The sequence below is a fragment of the Mobula hypostoma genome, chromosome 2, assembly GCF_963921235.1.
Source record: "Mobula hypostoma chromosome 2, sMobHyp1.1, whole genome shotgun sequence".
NCBI classification, from domain to species: Eukaryota; Metazoa; Chordata; class Chondrichthyes; order Myliobatiformes; family Myliobatidae; genus Mobula; species Mobula hypostoma.
This window is the reverse complement of record NC_086098.1, coordinates 51413072-51428367: the sequence shown is the minus strand read 5'-3', so window position 1 is coordinate 51428367 and position 15296 is coordinate 51413072. Positions and strand designations below refer to the sequence as shown.

The 15296-nt window shown below is 38.7% G+C and overlaps 1 protein-coding gene across 6 annotated transcripts in view; it reads right to left on the bottom strand.

The window, feature by feature from the left end:
• LOC134339951 (kelch-like protein 29) overlaps positions 1 to 15296 on the bottom strand; it is a 489081-nt gene that overhangs the window by 6022 nt on the left and 467763 nt on the right. Inside the window, exon 15 of one of the 6 annotated variants that reach the window (XR_010016467.1) lies at positions 12339 to 12373. The exons of the other annotated variants lie outside the window; for them this stretch is intronic. The gene's annotated coding sequence lies outside the window, so the exon portion shown is untranslated. The remainder of the gene's footprint in view (positions 1 to 12338; positions 12374 to 15296) is intronic. 6 annotated transcript variants of the gene reach the window in all.

Below are 15296 nucleotides of genomic sequence, written 5' to 3'. Positions count from 1 at the left end.
TCAAGTTTAAGACAGGAAACAAGAGCTGATTTTGCTTGGCTGATGAAGAAGTGCTTAGAAGAATTAAAGAGTAGAAAGAGCAGAGCATGTACTTGAGGGGTCTTTGGTGTCCATTACAAAGATGGTGATATTATTGAATAAGTTAATGTAGCTGCAGATAGGGAAATAATCATGAAAAAGCTGTATGTGATGTTAAGGGAAAAAAAATAGGACATGGCAACTCCAGGTTTCCGTTTTGCAGAACTAGCTGTACCTCTGCCCAGGCTGATCCTATCCAGTTATAACATTGTGGCATCTAAACATTAAAGATTAGCTTTATTTGTCACATGTACAGTACATCAAAATGTTACAACATACAGTGAAATGTTCGAGGATGCGCTGGTGGCAGCCTGCAAGCGTTGCCATGCAACATAGCATGTCCACAAACCCGTACATCTTTGGGATGTGGGAGGAAACCCATGCAGTCATGGGGGTGATCCAGCAGTGCAAATTGAACCTAGGTTATTGGTGCCATAAAGAGTTAAGCTAACGGTTCTGCTACTGCGCTGCCCCAACACTCTGCTACTTAATACAGAAAACTGACCAGGTATGCGTTAACAAAACATCACAAATATAACCCAGTGGCTGTAAACTTGATCTCACTTATCAGCATATTATAGAAGGTATTGGACCGCCTCACTATGTCAGAGAGCCCTGGGATTAGACGTCCATGTGGGCAAGAGACATGAGGGCCTGTGACCCCCTCTGCCCACCAATTGGTGAGTCCTGGGGTCTGAGGACCTTGCAAGTCTTGAGTTCAAGGCCTGGATTGTTCATCAGTCACTGAAAGTAAGCATGCAGGTACAGCAGGCAGTGAAGAAAGCAAGGAGAGTTGAGTATAGGAGCAAAGAGGTCCTTCTGCATTTGTATAGGGCCCTGGTGAGACCACACCTGGAGTACTGTGTGCAGTTTTAGTCTCCAAATTTGAGGAAGGACATTCTTGCTATTGAGGGAGTGCAGCGCAGGTTCACGAGGTTAATTCCCAGGATGGCAGGACTGTCATATGTTGAAAGGTTGGAGTGACTGGGCTTGTATACTCTGGAATTTAGAAGGATGAGAGGGGATCTGATTGAAACATATAAGATTATTAAGGGATTGGACACACTAAAGGCAGGAAACATGTTCCCGATGTTGGGGAGTCCAGAACCAGTGGCCACAGTTTAAGAATAAGGAGTAGGCCATTTAGAATGGAATTAAGGAAAAACTTTTTCACCCAGAGAGTTGTGGATCTGTGGAATACTCAGCCTCAGAAGGCTGTGGAGGCCAATTCTCTGGATGCTTTCAAGAAAGAGTTAGATAGAGCTCTTAAAGATAGTGGATTCTGAGTTGGATGATCAGCCATGATCATAATAAATGGCGGTGCAGGCTCGAAGGGCCGAATGGCCTACTCCTGCACCTATTTTCTATGTTTCTATGATATGGGGAGAAGGCAGGAATGGGGTACTGATTGTGGATGATCAGCCATGATCGCAGTGCTGGCTCAAAGGGCTGAATGGCCTACTCCTGCACCTATTGTCTATTGATTTTAAAGTCAGTGTCTGGTAAATTCTAGGATCAAGTTGAGGCCCGCAAGTTGAAAACAGGAGTTGGCAAATCCAGAAGTAGAGTTCTATATCTGTGACTCCGCAACTGCAGGTCCAGGCCAGGTGTCTGTGAGTCTGAAAGTCAGAGGCAGATCATCCTGTGGTTAGTCTGTCTGTGTTTGTGAGTGGGTGAGTGGGTGGGTGGGACGAAGGAAAGGGACTTGTGTTGCTGCTGTTGTTGTTGATTGTGTTTTTTTGCTGGACATTGTGGGCATGATACATTGGAGTTAGAATATGGGCCACCCCCCCCCCGGCACTAAACACTACGCTACCATGCCAGCCTTGTATGTGATAAATGAAAAAATATATAAATGAAAATAAATTCAACCTGCTTGATAATTTTTTTGGCTTTCTGCAAGACCACAGCTCCAGACTTCTTCACTAACATGCTTCATAGGCAAATGAACATGATTCTAGATTTAAGGTAGGAATTACACCTTATATGCATGACATATTTGAAAGCCCAGAGTTGGACCTAGTGGAATGCATAATGGCTTATAGGATGTCAATCAACTCTCACCCAGCTGTTTCCTCTCTAAGGTTGCATCTAACGCTCAACCTTCATCAGATGCATCACCAGTGAATGACGACATATAGTTGGGGCTGTTCACTAATAAATGCAGCGTTCTCTTTCATTCACATCGCCTCACACATTCAGATGTAACCGATTAGTGGTAAGTGATGTTTCAATCACACACAATTAATAAGCAATGACATTTCTAAAGAGAGAAAATAACCACTGTGTTCTGTCAATCCATGATTTTCCTATTGTCAAACTACGTCAGCCCCAACTATAAAATGCCTTAGGATCACCTTTGAGCAAACATGTCTGGACCAGCCTAATAGTTCTGCTAAAAGAGCAGGTAGTCTTCAGTAAATGACTCGCCTTCTGATTCCCACAACATTTCTTATCATCGACAAAGTACAAATCTGGAGCCGGATGTTGTTTTGAAACACTTGAGAAACTCAACAATCAGAACACAGAAATCAGAGTACTTGACCGACAACTAACTAAAAGTTCTCCAACTAATACCAGTCTGACTTGGAAATAAATTGCTGCTCCTTCACCATCACTGGATCAACATCACGGGACTCATTATCCAGTCAGCAATCAGTGACCTGTGTTGTCCTTTCCAGCCATGAACGAACAAACTAAACATGATTTCAAGCTAAAGGACATGACATGAGGGTGAGTCAATATATATGGTAGATTCTAAGGAATTTCTAGAGTGAGGAGCATACCATGTATATGCAGATGTGTAATGCAGTGAAAGAATTCGGTTCACATAGCTGCTGATTGTGGGATGCAGGATTAATGAAATGTGAAATTCATTAGGACTATAAGAAGTACAGAGATGGGGAGAGTTAAGAATTGAACATGGATATTTCAATGTGTGGTTTAGGTTTATGGAGCCAGTTTACACTGATGCATCCAAAATCCAATGGTTTAAATAGAGAGATGAGATATTTGTACAAATATGACATGGTAGGGTAGCAGTTAGTGTGATGCTATTGCAGCTCGGGCGTTAGAGTTTGGAGTTCAGTTCCCATATCATCTGTAAGGAGTTTGTACGTCCTCCCTGTGAATGCGTGGGCTTCCTCCTACAGTTCAAAGATGTACCAGTTAGTAGTTAGTCAGTATAAATAGGGCTCAGGGTAAAATCAGTGGGTTGCTGGCAGTGTGGTTCGAAGGGCTGGAAGGGCCTATTCTGCGCAGTAACGCTAAATAAAAAAAACAAATCTATTTCACTTCAGGGAGCCTTTTTATATTGCTGTTAGTGTTAGAAATTTACAGTTGTATAATGAATCAAAACACAGAAGATAGATTCAGTGGCCTCTTTCTTAGGTACACACGCTCATCAATGCAAGTACATAATCAGCCATTGATGTGGCAGCAACTCAATGCAGAAAAATATGTAGGCATGCTCAAGAGGTTCTGTTGTTGTTCAGACCAAGCATCAGAATGAGAAAGAAATATGATTTAAGTGACTCTGATTCTGGAATGATTGTTGGTGCCAGACGGGATGGTTTAATTATCTCAGAAACTGCTGATCTCCTGGGATTATCACACACAGCATTTACAGAGAATGATACAAAAAGCAAAAACAGAGCAAGCCGGTGAGTGGCAGTTCTATAGGTGAAAACATCTTGTTAATGAGAGTGGCCAGATTGGTTCAAGCTGACAGGAAGGTGAGAGTAACTCAAACTGAGTGTATATAGACATCTATGGTACTTGAAATTTGTTATTTATATAAATGATTTGGACGTAAGTTTGTGGAGGACGTAAAATTAGGTGTTGTTCATAGCGAAGAAGATCATAGATACAAGGAGATCTTAATCAGTTAAGGAAGTGGGCTGAGGAGTGATAAATGGGTTTGATTATCGATAAGTACAAGATGAAACATTTTGTAAAGTCAAACCAGCAAAAGACTTACACTATGAATGGTAGGGAGTGTAATGGACGGGGGGATCCAGGAATTGTGCATAGTTCATTAAAAGGGTGTCACAGGTATATAGGATGGTGAAAAAGGCTTTTAGCATACCACCTTCTTCATCAATCAGAACATGGTGTACAGGAATTGGGACATTATGTTCCAGTTGTATAAATCATTGGTGAGGTTGCACTTGGAGTACTGTGAACAGTTTTGGTCACTATTATAGGAACAATGTCATTAATCTGAAAAAGATTAACGCTGGGACTGGAAAGCCTGAGCTATAGGGAGAGGTTGACCACACTAGGTCTTTATTCCTTGGAACATAGGAAATGAGGAGCGGCCTTACAGAAGAGCATAAAATTATGAGAGGCATAGATAAGGTGAATGGTAACAGTTTTTTTTCCCTCCAAGGCAAAGGATTGCAAAACTAGGGGGCATAGATTAAGGGTAAAAAGGGAAAGATATAGAAGGGACATGAGGAGCAACCTTTTCATGCAGAGGCTAGTGAGTATATGGAACAAGCTGCCAGAAATGACTAAGGCAGGAACCATACTGTCATTTTGACAGGTACATGCAGAGGGTGAGGCTTAAGGGATATGGTCGAATTGCAAGAAATTGGGACTAACTGGATGGCATGGACTCATTGGGTTGGGGGGTGGGTCCTGTATCTATCCTGTGTTACTCTATGACTCCACTACATTTGATCTTCTTAGGCTTCCATTCTGTCCAGATGCTTATTGTGTGAATAATTTTATACCAATGATAAATAATTGTGATGAACACTTACTATTTGTTGGTGACTACTTAACATGATTAAATAGGAATATCTTTACCTCAATTACAATTAAAAGATCTTTCCAACATATCCATTCTCACAGTTGTCATGTTCTCAATATTTATTATTATTTCTTTCTTTTTGTATTTGCACAGTTTGTTGTTTTTTTGCACACTGGTTGAACACCATGTCGACGTGGTCTTTCATTGGTTCTATTCTGGTTATTATTCTTTTATGGATTTATTAAGTATGCCTGCAAGAAACTGAATCTCAAGGTTGCATATGGTGTCATTTGCTTTGATGATAAATTTCATTTGAACTTTGAATATTTACTATATATATAAAAACATGCATAATACATACAGAACCAATTGTTTTTTTTCTGTTTACTAACCTTTATCTATTTCCAGACACATTGATGAATTAAATTATACAAAACAAGTTCCAGAAGAGAACTCAATATCTCAGATAGTTTTTGCTTCTCTTGAAGGTATTGAGTTCTAGTGGAGTTGCAGTTTCAAGCTAAGTATCCTGTGCCTCTCCCAAATAATCAGATTCTGTGGTGAGTGCTTATATCCTCTTTGATTGCTCTTGCCCTCATACCTGCTCTACATATTCTGGAATGAGGATGAGAAGTTTCCCTAGAGTTCTACTCTGCATGGTTAAACTGCAAATTAATATTTTCACTGTGCTGTTGCAGGAATGGAGTCTTGTATGACATATTGACAATTTGATACCTCAAGCTATTTCAGGCATAAAGAGACAGAGTACAAGTATCTGGGGATTGTTATTCCAGAAAATATTCAGCTAGCCTCTAGCACACATTTTACCTGGTAGCATTCGTTGCTCAGAGTTGCAAATTCAAGTCCCACTCCAGAGCTTTGGACACATTGACTAATGCATCAGGGCAATTCCAAGGGGCTTCTATATTTCCATACAGTATAAACAAAGGCCATTCAACATATTGAGACAATACCAATTCACAGAGCATTTTATTCTACAAACCAACGTCCCACCCCAAATAAAACAAACCTATCACCACAATTCACCATGGATTCTACCATTGACATATGCTATGTGCACAGTGAGAACCTGCACATTCCACATAGACAGCACTGGAGATCAGAAGTGAACTTGGTTCATTGGGGTTGTGAGTTGATTCTCTACTAATTACAACACTCTGTCATTTTTAAGATGAGCCATTAAATTCTGGACCCATGCATTTGCCCACAAATAGATTTAAAATATCCCATGATTCTTTTCAACAGTCAGCTAAAAGCTACAACACATGATCTGGCCATTTATCTCACTATGAGCTATCCACATATTGGTTGTTATTTTTACTTCATACAAAATTTCAAATTACTTAATTGTGTGTAAACAATTTTACAATGTGATCAGGTCATGAAAGGTGCTATAAAAATGTAATTTCTTTATCCTGTTCAGTTCCTTAAACAGTAAATGATCTGCATTATTTAATATGATGGATGCAAGCCTACCTTAGAAATAAGTTCGGGAAGTAACTCATAAATACAAGCTTCTATGCTCTGAAAACATTTAATAACAAACTGGATACATCATTCATTAAGCCATGTATAATTTCCCATAAGTTGAGAACAAAATATGATAACTTGTGTTCAAGATTGCTTTAATTTTGTTTTAAATGTTATTTACTTGCAAACCATCTGCACACTATTGTACAAACATCCCAACTCCTATACTCAATCTTTGATTTATGAAGGCCAGTGTGCCAAAAGCTCACTTTATGATCTCACCTACTTTCAAGAGAATAGGGATCACTATTCCCAGATCCCTCTGTTCTACCACACTCTTTGGTGCCCTACTGTTCACTGCATAAGTCTTATGCTGGTTTGTTCTCCCAAAGTAAAACACCTCACATTTGCTTGCATTAAATTCCATCTGCCATCTTCAACCCATTTTTCCAGCTGGTCCAGATTCCGCTGCAAGCTTTGATAGCCTTACTCATTGTCAAATACACCCTCAATCTTGGTATCATCTGCAAATTTCTTGATCTTGTTTAGCACATCATCATCCAGATTGATGATATAGATGACAAACAATAACACCACCAATCCTTGCAGCATGTCACTAGTCACAAGCCTCCAGTCAGAGAAGCAACCTTCTAGTACCACTCTCAGGCTTCCCGCACAAAGTCAATGCCGAATCCAGTTTAGTTCATCCTGAATGCCAAGCGACTGAACCTTCTTGAGCAACCTCCCATGCAGGAGCTTGTCAAAGGCCTTGCTAACGTCCATGTGGACAACACCTTCTTTCTTTCCTTCATCAATTTTCCTGGTAACCTCAAAGTTCTATAAGATTGGTTAGACATGACCTACCATGCACAAAGTCATATTGACTATCCCTAATCTGGCCCTGCCAAACCAAATACTTACATATCCAATCCCTTGCAATACCTTTCAATAACTTACCTAGGTCAAGCTCACTGGCCTATAAATTCCTGGTTTATTGTAAAGAGCATTTTTTAAACAACAGTGTAACCATCCTGCAATCCTCTAGCAGCTCACCTGTGGTTAAGGGTATTTTAGATACATTTGCAAGGGCCCTTTGTTGAAGTTAGCTGATCACAACACTGTGCCCCATTGCTCAGCCTTACATATCTTTCAGGGGAAATTTAAAACCGAGACAAAGAGAGAGAGAGAAGAAAAACTAGAAGCACTCAGCAGGTCAGGCAGCCTCTATGGATTTAAAAACAGAGTTAATATTTCAGGCTAAAGACTCTTCATCAGAACCAGATTCTGACAAAAGATTTCCATCTCCATTGACCCCAGGTACTATCTTTGCTTTACCTACCATCTTCAATATTCAAAGTGTATTTTTGTTGCTGTTGTTTTGAGCAAAATGGCACCTGATAATCTGGGTAACAGAGGCTGACATTAAGGACGCAGAGCTATTGCTGCAGTTCCATGCACTGGGGCAGCAGGATGTGTGCCTTCACCCCGGCTCTGTTTTATCCTCTCCTGATTGTTTAGCTTGGCCCACCATTTCTTCAATTACAACAATGGCTGATGTTCATCTACCTTGGCACCAGTCCCTTTAGTGGGTATAGCTGGTCTGCCACATGTTGCCTTCAGGTTAATATATAATACCATGGATGGCTTTATCAATTAGCAGCTCAATAACCCTGGTCCTGGCCTTCTGTAGTTTACTGAAGAACTCTCAAGATAAGTTGAAGGTCTATTTTGTTTTAAACCCCATTAAATACCTTCAGCTTTACACTAGGGATGGCTGGCTTTAGGGACCAATCCATTTGTAAGTAAATGGTCTATTCATTCTTCTTTAGTTTACTTTAGCTTAATGTTTTTTAAATGTAAGTCTAGTGTTTTAAGATGCCTTCAATAATATTTTTATTTGAATTGTTTTAAGGGTATTGGAACATTTTCAAGCAGTATATGATAATCAAAGAGCACTGTCCTTTGAGGTAGCTGTTTCCATTACTCTATTATCAGTCAGGTCCTTCTTGGGGCTCTGCATCATGTAAAACCCTTGAATATGGGTTGTCAACTCGACTGGTTTCTGCATTTTTAGGAAATTACTGCAGATATACAGGCACCAGTACATCTGAGAGGACATAGTGATCTAGTATGCTACAGTAAAATGTATTTTTCTTTTCCATGCCCTCTTTTTCTTTCTTTTTTTTTGTAATTTCACCTCTGCTTCATTTAAACTCTGCACAGCTCTCTGAAGTGTTCAATTCACAGCATTTATTCTGGATGCCATTTCTATTTGCCTTTTCCTTCCCTGCACATTCCTCCACGTATATTGGGGTCTAGATGGTGATTTTATTTTGAAGAAGGTGTAGGAACAAAATTGGTCTGAATGTTCACCAATTCCTTCTCAAGTACATTTTCCTAATCTGGCATTCATCTACTTTGAGGTAGATGTTTCCATTTCCAAGCCCAGTAAAACTGGTCTTTGTTTAAATTATACAATTCCAGGTTTAAGTTATCTTTATTCTTATCCACATCCATACTAAATCCAACTGAACTTTGGTTTTTGCCATCTATTCAACTTGCACAGGTTTATTTCCTCTCCCCTGTTGGATTTGCTGCATGCATCTGCATCTTCTACACATTATCCTGCCTTGTCAGTGGTAGGATACTTGATCTCTGCTGTAATTGCCTCATTATTTCCATGTTTTCCCACATTCCTCATTCTACTTTCCTCTGAGCATCTGAGGGCCCACAGTACTGTGTAAACTAGGAACCCTAGATTTTTAAATAATGTTTCAGATAGTATGGCTTTTACAGAACCCTGATCTCAATATCATCGAGGCTGTCTGGAATTACCTGGACAGACCAAAGCAAGCGAGACAGCCAAAGTTTGCAGAAGAATTTGGGCAAATTCTCGGAGCTGATTGTCTTATGACTGCTAAGAGAATTGATGCAGTTTTACAGGTAAAAGGGTAGTCACACCAAATATTGATTTGATTTAATTTTTTAGTTTCCTGCTCTTTACAGTATTTTTTTAATATTTAGAAACTTTTCATTTTATTATATTTGAAAGCACCTTTGCTTTCTAGTTTTTTTACATTTACTAAGACTTCTGTACAATACTACATATTACACTCCCACCAATGTGATTGTCTTGTTGTTCATTTGTTCAGCCCATATGCTCTAAATTATCATTCCCATCTTTCAACTGTAATTGATTTCCTCAGCCTATTACCATTACAATTCTTTTTTTAAAACCCTTTCTAAATCTCATCTGAAAACCTTGCAAGCAGGGATGTTCAGCTACCATTCCTACTTTGCTTTAAGCCACAGCCATGACATCATACTTATGCAAGACTGTCACAGTTCCACCAAGTTTTATTTCCAAGACTCCTTACAGTAGAATAAACAGCTTTTATTTCATTTACTTAGTGTCATAGAGTTGTACACAGCAGGGAAACTGGCCTTTGGTCCGACTTGTGTATGCCAACAAAGATGCCTTCCTGAGCTAGTCCCATTTGTCCTCTAAACCTTTCCTACCCATTTATCTGTCAAAATATATTTTAAATGTCACAACCACACACTCCTCTACTACTTTCTCTGGCAACTCATTCTGTATATCCACCAACATCTGTGTAGAAAAACCTATCCCTCAGGTCCTCTAAGCCTTTCCCCTCTTAGACCTGCTTAACCCAGGAACAAAATCTTGGCTATGCCCTTCATGATTTAACAAACATCCAAAAGTCACGATTCAGCCTCATTAGCTCCATACTATCCAATTTCTCCTTAGAACTCAAGGCCTTCAATCACAGTAACACCCACAGGAATCTCTACTACACCCTCACTATCTTAATCACATCCTTTCTTCTGCACTCTGTATCTGTGTTACATTGTACTATCTCAGTGCACTGGTGTAATGAATTGTTTTGCATGAACAGTATGCATGACAAGTTTTTCACGGCAGCTTGGTACATTTGACAATCATAAACTAATTTTAAAAATTAATTTATCCTTTCTACAGTATGGCAACCAGAATTGCACATAATATTCCAGTAGTCACAAGGCGTACCAACTTTTGTACTCACTGCACCATCTGATGAAGGCAAGCATGCCATATTCCTTTCACATCACTTGTCACTTCTCCAAGCCCCATCACTTACTGTGCAAGTTTTGCCCTGCTTTAACTTCTCAAAATGGATATCTTAGCACTTATTAGAGTTAAATTCCTTCTGCCATTCCTTTACTCATTTTCCTGCTTGATCTACATGTTCTTGTAAATTTAACCATTCACTATCCATCACACCACCAACTCTGCTGTTATCTGCAAACCTACTAATCATGTCACCATTATTCTCACCAAAACAATTAATAAATATAACTAACAGCAAGGGTTAGTTAGCACACCACAGGACACAGGCATCCAATCAGAAAAATTACCCTCCACTACCATGCTCGTTGACTGTTTACACCAAGCCAATTTTGTAACCAGTTGGCTAGATCACCCAGGATCCCATGTAATCTCACCTTTTAGACCAATTTACCAAGTGGGATCTTGAGAAAACCCTTGCTAAAAAGCCATGTAGACAATGCCTAGCCTAATGCTTTTATCAATCCTATTGGTCATCTCTTCAAAAAAAAAACTCAGTTAAATTTTGTGAGGCATGACTTCCCATGCACAAATCCAAGCTAACCATCCTTAATCATTTCTTGCCTTTCATAACACTGACAGATCTCCTAGAATCCCCTCTAGTAAACTAACCCCATCTAATGTAGTTCCTTGGTTTATCTTGGTAGCCCTTCTTGGTTAAAGGCACGCTCAAGTCCTTGGTACCTCACCCATATTTAAAGAAGTCACAAAAATCTCTGCAAAGGCACCAGCAATTTCTTCACTAGCTTCCCACACCATCCTAGGGGACTCTTGATCAGGCCTTGGGGATTTATCCAATTTTATGTACTCAAGCTCATTTTCAAGGCTTCCATGTGCTTATGCATCCAGCCATGCCTTTCTCCCTTCTGAAAGCGATGGCAGAAAATGGAAAGATTTAGATATTCTACTTTTCAAGCTGCTCTGCCATTCCATATGATTACTGCTGATCAAATTTAATGCCCTGTGCCTTCTTTCAACCCTATGTACTTTGTTCCCTTCTCTAACTCCTCCTTGAATTATATGCTTTGATTGTCTTCTGTGGTGGAGGAATCCATAAGTTCAGTACTCTTTGGGAGAAGAAATTTCTCAGTCCTAGATAAACCAACTCCTTCATCTCCCTTGGCAACTACTCTAGGCTTACATACCTTTATGAACAATGTTCCTGCAACTTGTCTATCCAGTCTCAACAAGATCTTACTATCAATGAGGACCCCTTTCATCCATCTACACACTAGTGAATATAAACCAAATTCATCACAATCTCTCAGTAATCCGTCAGTCATACCATACCAAGAATCAGCACTGTGAGCCTGAATTGCACTCCCTCAATAATAACAGCACCCTTCCTCAGTTAAGACGACCATAACTCCACACAATACTCAAGGTATGGTCTCAATAAGGCCCTGTACAATTGCAATAAGACAAACCCTGTTCCTGCCCTCACATTCTCTTATTTCAAAATGCCAACATCCTATAAAGTACTGCACAAGCATGCTTCCTTTAATCAACAGGTACACAAGGGCATCTTCTCCTTTCCTAATCTACCACCTTTCAAATATTAATTAGATTGTGTAAAATTAATCTTATAAATGAAGAGGCTATTCAGGACTAATTATAGTTTAGATTATCATTAAAATCTGTTGCACTTCTTTCACTGGGGCTTTACCTTTTCAAGGAGGTTAACAGCAAGAAAGGCTCTCACCACTTTAGTAATTTCAAAAGCATGGAAAAACAAGTATGTAAACTTAAACAGTTCACCTGCGGTGAAGGATTTTCACTTGTGGTATACTTGTTATCCGTTTCAAACTGTGATGACACATTATCTTGTGAATATAATCAAGCTATCATTACACCTGAGAATGAAATCAATGCTTAGTTCTTCAGTACCTTCAGACAAAATTGCTTTGCTTAAAATCTTCTTCCTATTAAAATAATGTTTACAGTTAGTTTTCACTCTTAACACAGCAAAATCCTACAGCTAGATGTCACTGTTGTATTCAGTGCACATTATACATTAGGCTGGTGAGAGAGCCAAATGGCATCTGACAAACGTTCTCTTTTCTAAACTATGCCTATCAGCCTATCAGCATATTTAATATTCAAAACCTAACCTGATTTCCAAAATGGTGCTTGAAAGAAAATAAAGCAATTCCTTGTAAATGCTGACTATCTGGTTCATAAGTAGATTTCCCTGAATAATGCTTGTGGTAAATATATTCATGCAGTACAGCTGTTTATAAAGATTTATTTTATATATATCTCTTTACTATATTCTCCTACTATTAATGGATTAGTACACACAATGATTTGAACAAGGAATTTTAAAATGAAATTACAATATCTAAAATGGGACACTTTTAAATTAGATTAGTTTCCTTTCATTTTGATCAGTGTTAGACATACAATAGATTTCTTAGGATATCAATTTTCATTTAAAATCTGTGTTCTGGGTTTGAATGGGATGGAGACAGACAGGCTTTCTTTAAAACCTTTTGTTCAGCATAGATCCCTGCTTTTCACAAACACAAAGAAAATTCTACTATAATGGTAAGTGTTACATGCCTTAAGGAATACTTACTGAAGTAAAATTTCACGTCAGGTTTCCGACCTTTTCGTTTTTGCTGCAGCCACAGCAACCTCCTGACACCTCTCTATTTCTGCAAAATTTCTGGATAGTTTTAAGCCATGAACCTGATTAAACTGAGATTGGTTAAATCTATTTAAACCAATCTTGTTAGATGAAGAGATGTATAACCCTGCTTTTAGATTTAGCTTACATTTTGAACAGACATCTGATTGGTACATATTTGTGGTAATAGTGCTTTAATATATTTTCTGTAGAATTAGTTGGTCTAATATATATTTTGGAAAATTATGATAGCCTCTAAACTGAGAGGATTGGAATATCAGTTCTTGCTTGGTCTGGTTATGAAAGCAATGCACATTAAGAAATCATAAGACACCATAGATGAATCAAGAAGGGTGAATTAAGAACTGTTAGGACTTAGTATCTGGAGTATTTCTGATGCCAGATAAAAGGGTAAATAAGTCAAGGATTAAGCTGTTATGAAACAGCAATCAGAACATATACTTGGTTACTAATAGTAAATTCTAGCCAGCAATGTTGGCAGTTAAAAGAGCATGTACTTGTAACAAAAGTTCTTTTTCCTATTGGAGAGAAGGATTTTTGTATTATCTGTAAAGTGTGGTTTATTGCCTTTCAATACTTTTCATATTCTATTGCTACTGGAACACAGACATATGGGGTTGTTTACTTTATTGTCTCTAATCTGCTATCGAAAATAAACTTAAGTTAGCTGGCTTTCATCCATATTTGTTGATTAACATCTGATAAAGAAAAACTGTCAATTTCTGCCACAAATGTTTCTATTGCCTTATTACCCACAGTCTCTTAATGGAAATAACTCCTTTTTATGGCATGAAAACTCTTTCATATCCATTCTAAGTCTTCTGAATTACTAAATGGTTGAAGAAGGTGCGTCCTAAAACTGAAAATGGTGGGCATTCAGTTGAGATGTGTTTCACGGTTTGGACTTCCTTCTGGATAGCAGGTTGGTGCCTGTGGCACTCATATTTACTAGAAATGGTTTTATCTTGGTTTTGCTAACGTGAGAGTTTGTTAAGAGTTTGAAATCTTCATCATGCTTTGGGTGGATAAACTGCTTTCTGATTTCACAACCAAATTGTTTGCCTCTATTTGGCCCATTCTTGTTTTGGACTGCCCACCATGAATTCCTTTATTTTTAATACCACTGACAAGATCACCAACTCAAGGAAATATTATACCAACAGCACTATACAACACTTGTATTCCATGTAATTCTCCTTTCTAATATCCATATATCTGTCGTGAGGTGTGCTGTCAAAATTGAAACCTGTATTTCAGATGAGATCTGGACAAAACTCTACACAAGAATCTATAACTGTACCTTTGAGATGAAAGTCAATGTTCCATTTGCCTTTTCTCCAATTATCCTTTTGTACACGTTCACTTACTTCCAGCAACTTTGAAACAGGTATCCTAATCCAAGTACACCTAGTGAGCTGACCCTTGAGATTGAGAAAGTACTGTGATTGGTCTTTTCATCTGCCACAGTTTTGCTAACTTGTGAAATCTGTTCTTCTCTCTTTAGTAACTTCAAGCTCTCATTAAATGCCTCTTAATGTCATTTAGGAAACTGGATATACAATTCTCTTGGGGGTTGTATAAGGTAATGCTGTAAAACATATTGCAATAATCAACACATGATGTATAGTTTAACCAGGATACGCAGGACTTGGTGTAAGTAACTACTGAAATTTTTACTGCATGTTCATTATCACCTTTGCCAGCATTAACCATGTATTACAGTGGTTTTGTATTATCTTGATCATTTCAAGTTGGCCAAACTGGACTTGTAGGTGGTGCACGTTGTAGTGGAATAATTTGGGAACAGATTGTAGTTTACTGGGAGGGATGGTAGAATATAAGTGAGAACAAATGTTCTGTCAGGGTAAGTGCTGGCCATGATAAAGATAAGTTTGCTGTTAAGACTGAGACCACTGAAAATAACCACTTAGTGACCCAACATTATAATTGCCTCGGACCATGAGACATAGGAGCAGAATTAGGACATACAGCCCATCGAGTCTGTCTGCCATTCTATTATGGCTGATTTATTACCCCTCTCAACCCAATTCTCCTGCCTTCTCCCCGTAACCTTTGACACCCTTTCTAATTATCAACTTCTGCTTTAAATTTACCCACTGTCTGTGGCAATGAATTCCACAGATTCACCACACGCTGGCGAGAGAAACCCCTCCTCCTATCTGTTCTAAAGGGAC